The sequence below is a fragment of the Elephas maximus genome, chromosome 11 (assembly GCF_024166365.1).
Source record: "Elephas maximus indicus isolate mEleMax1 chromosome 11, mEleMax1 primary haplotype, whole genome shotgun sequence".
NCBI classification, from domain to species: domain Eukaryota; kingdom Metazoa; phylum Chordata; class Mammalia; order Proboscidea; family Elephantidae; genus Elephas; species Elephas maximus.
The window spans coordinates 43519972-43524378 of NC_064829.1; the positions used below are offsets into that span (position 1 = coordinate 43519972).

General features: G+C 47.4%; 1 pseudogene; it reads right to left on the reverse strand.

The window, feature by feature from the left end:
• Positions 1-201: 201 nt before the first annotated feature.
• On the reverse strand, positions 202-1332 carry LOC126085314 (LIM homeobox transcription factor 1-beta-like; annotated as a pseudogene).
• Positions 1333-4407: the final 3075 nt, after the last annotated feature.

Consider the following 4407-nt stretch of genomic DNA (forward strand, 5'->3'; position numbering starts at 1 on the left):
ACAGCCCCTGGCCAGACTGTGCCCATCTTCCTGTTGGACTGTGCCAGTGGCACTTCAGCCAGGCGCAGCTGGCCAAGGGGAGGGCACCATATGGCTGTCTGTAGAGTCTGTGTGGGTGGCAGGCCAGGAGGGCAAGGCTGGCTACGGGGGCCTGTTGTCCCCCAGGCCCCAGGCAAAGCATCCCTGTCGCCCAGCTAGCCCTCAAGAGGCCAAGTACGAACTCTGTCTGCAGTAGAGGTTGATGGGGTTCCCCATGCGGGTCTGCAGGGAGCCCATGTCTTAGGAGCTGAGGAAGCAGTCGCTGAGGAAGGTTAAAGAGGTATCAATGTCCATGTCCTGGGAGAAGGGGTCATTCCCCGGCATTTGGGGTGGCGTGAGGCCCTGCTGGAAGGGGTCACTGCTGCCGTAGGGGCTCTGCTCCATAGCCACGATTTGCTGCTGTGGTGGGGCCTGCGGTGTGTAGGAGGCCATCATGCCCTCCATGCGGCTGGACAGGACCTCTTGGCCCGGCCGCTGGGAGTTCTGCTGCTCCTGCTGGTGCCATTGCGCCTTCATCTTTGCTCTTTGGTTCTGAAACCAGACCTGGACTACATGAACGCTGGGGCCCATCTCTGCCGCCAGTGTCTCTCGGACCTTTCTGCAGGGCTTGGAGGAGACCTCAAAGGAGGCCTTGAAGGCTCTTCGCTGCTGCGTGATAAGGATTGTCCAGGGTCGCTTGGGCCTACGTGGGTCCTTCAGGTTGCCCCCACTCGCCTTGCTTTGGCTGCCCTGCCCCTTGGCCTGCTTCATGTCTCCATCCTCGTCCGCACTCTTCACTATAGGGGACACAACCTGGCCAGAGTCAGACTCGTTGGGGCTCACGAAGCTGAGCAGGTCCTTCACCTCCCAGTAATCACCCTTTGCACAGTAGCTGGCCCTCCTTAAGCACAAACGCACTGCCCTTGTGTAGCTGCCGCTCACACACGCAGCAGCAGAAGCAGCCCAGGTGATACACGCATTCCAGCGCCCGCATCACGAACTTGGTGGGTGCAATCTTCTCCGAGCAGCCGCTGCACTTGGCAGTGAAGAGCTGTCGGTAGTCTTGTCAGCAGTCGGTTTCGGCTCCCGGAAGGAGCAGCTGGTGGTGAGGGCTTGCTGACAGGCCGTACACGGCAAACCCTCCTAGTGCCAGGACGACTGGTTGACTGGCGTCAGGAAGCGGTCGGAGATGGGCCGCTGGTAGCCCTAGCAGACAGCGGGATGCGGGCAGTCAGAGCCCAGCAGCACTCCTAGAGTGGCAAGCTCGGGGCCCAGGGCGTGCTCCTCCATCTTGATGCCGTCCAGCATCTTGGCGCAGTTCGCCGAAGACAAATTTATCACCTCACACCAAAGTAGGCTAAAAGTCCAAATTCAGGGCGTAAGCTCCAGGGAGCGGCTTTCGCTCTCTGTCAGCCTTCTCATCAATCTTCCCCCGGACTAGGAGCTTCTCTGTGCAGGGACCCCGGGTCCAAAGGACGCAGTCTGCTTCTGGCACTGCTTTCTTGGTGGCAAGAGGTCCCCCTGTCTCTCAGCTCACTTCTCTCTTTTATATCTCGAGAAACTGCCTCAAGGCACAATTCAATCTTGCAGATTGAGCTGCCTCACTAACACAACTGCCGCCCATCCCCCCTCATTAACATCACAGAGGCGGGATTTACAACCTATGGGAAAATCATGCAATACCGGACATAATTCAATCCATGACACAGTGATTGGCTGGAAACATGAATGTGGGCATTTTGGATTGGTTAGTTTAAATATATGACTAAGGGGGGTTCTACAGTGTGGGCACAAGGTAATTATAAACATTTCCTGAGGGCTGCTGAGGGGATTCCTGATGTGTCTTTTGTCATGACCCTCCCTTAGGAACATTCTTTCCATATCTTTAACCACAGAAAAAACATTTCCTTTGTTACCTACTTAAGTCTGTCTAAGGGCTTGATGATTGCAGGAGGAATTCTTATGTACTTAAACCTGGGAACCCTGGTGGCATAGTTGTTAAGAGATATGGCTGGTAACCAAAAGGTTGACAGTTCGAATCCACCAGGTTCTCCTTGGAAACCGTATGGGGGCAATTCTACTCTATCCTATAGGGTTGCTATGAGTTGGAATCGACTCGACGGTAATGGGTTTGGTTTGGTTTTGGTTCTAAGTCTGACTAAGGTTTTGACTTGCAGGGGAGATGAGCAAAAGCTAAGATGGAGTCGGGGCTCAGACCTGGGCTGATCATTCTGATACAAGTCAGACACCTCAGTTTTGGAGCTCTCACACACTCCTGAGTTGCCCCAACACATTCCCCTGAGACTTCTGCCTGGCATCCTGCCTCACTTTCTTCAAGTCTCTGCTCAAACATTTATCAGAGCTCACTGTCCAGAAAAAGCAGCCCCCCACACCCTCATCACGTGTACGTGTGTGCTGTTTTCCTCTCCTCATTAAAAGCCCAGTTCCCTGAGTGTCTGCTGCCGGGACAATAGATATAATAGGCACTTGTTAAGTATTTCTTGAATGAATGAATCATCTAGATGTTTCAGGGAGTGATACAAACTGCTATTTTCTGATATGAGGTCAGGAAATCCAGTTCTCTCTCTCCTCTTGGGTTCCCTGAGGATGACATGTATACCGGGCTCTCAAAACAAAACAAAGGCCTTGGCCCCAAACTCCAATATATTCAGTCCCTGGTGAGCTCTTCCAGTCCATGAGATGTGCGGTTAAAGAAGCTGGGCTTGTAGCACAGGCTATGGCCTATAAATGCCAACCCCACTAAAAGGAACCAGGGCTCCTTAGAGAAATGGCTGAGTCCATGTCTGAGGCTGGAGTATACAAGATGAGCCTTCATGCATGGACTTCTCAAATACTGTACTGGGTGACAACAAAAAAAGACCCAAGAGTCAACTTGAAGGAGCACCCATTGCCCAAAGATGGGACCATTTGAATAAGGATGACAATGTTTTGGAATACATCGAATATATTATAATCGGTGAGTTATAGATACTGAAAAATAATTAAAAAGAAGTTAATGGTTCACCTGCGGAAGTTGCTAAGGCACAAATGTATTATTCTGAAAATTGTTCAAAGGAAGGGAAAGAATCAAGCATTTATCCTGCCTTCCTGTATAGACTGTATTTCACGATAACCAAATAAAGAGGGAATGTTTCTCTCTACAGAAGTGTTCCAGCCAATAAATGAAGAAGCAATGAGATAATAACAAAAATCACCACTTTGCAAATCCCCAGTGAAATAATGGATCTAGGTAGCAACAATCAATGGCTGCTAACCATTAAGTAAAAATCGATGAAGGGTATTACAATGGATGGATTAGGGTGAAAAACTAAACCCACTAATCAATTTTAACATCACTAGAAGTGAGCAACCAGGCCTCTATGTCTCAAGGGGTGTTAGAATTGGAAGCACACAGCACCACCTATAAAGTACTCTTGGAAAACAAACAAACAAACAAAAAAGAGCCTGAATCTAATCAAGTCTTTGGATCTAACTAAACTACCAGGTAATAGGAATTATAGAGGACAGGAGAACAAGTTAAAAGACAGCCTCAGTAAGCGATCAGCCAAATTCAGAAATGTGGAAATTCTGCAACAATGACTGCTTCTTCAACAAACATATGGTCAAAAAAAGAGAGGGAAATGTTAGGGCAAAAGGGAATTAAGACGTAATCAACCAAATACAGTGTGTAACCCTTGTTTTCATCCTAATTTGAACAAACCAACTACAGAAATATATTTTTGGCACAATCAAGGGAAAGTGAGTATAAATCAGGGATTAGGTACTATAGGAGCCCCGGTGGCGCAGTGGTTAAGAGCTCAGCTATTAACCAAAAAGTCAGTAGTTCAAATCCACCAGCCACTCCTTGAAAACCCCATAGGATGGTTCTACCCCGTCCTATAGGATCACTATGAGTGGGAATCGACTCGATGGCAACAGGTTATATACTATAAGGAATTCCTAATTTCGTTGAATGTTATGATGCTGTGGTCAAAGTTTTTAAGTCTTTACTTTTAGAGACACATATTGAAGTATTTGCATGTGTCATTATATGACGGCTGGAATTTGCTTTAAAATACTTCAGAAAAAAAAAATGTAAATGGGAGAACAGCTAAAACAAGAATGCCAAAAGATGGCTCTTTGTGAAGGCAGATGTTGGCTCCTACAGTTTTACACCTGTGCTGCTTCTTGTCCACCTGGGGAAGAAGGAAGGATTGATTTTTTTTTTTTTTAATTTCTGATTTGTTGTAGATCCATACTCTTATAAAGTACAATGAAAGCAAATTACCAAAAAAAAAAGAGAGAGAGAAAAAAACAGATATACGACATTTAAGTCCATATCCTTACTGGATTCAACAGACATAAAATTATATTTCAATAAATATAACC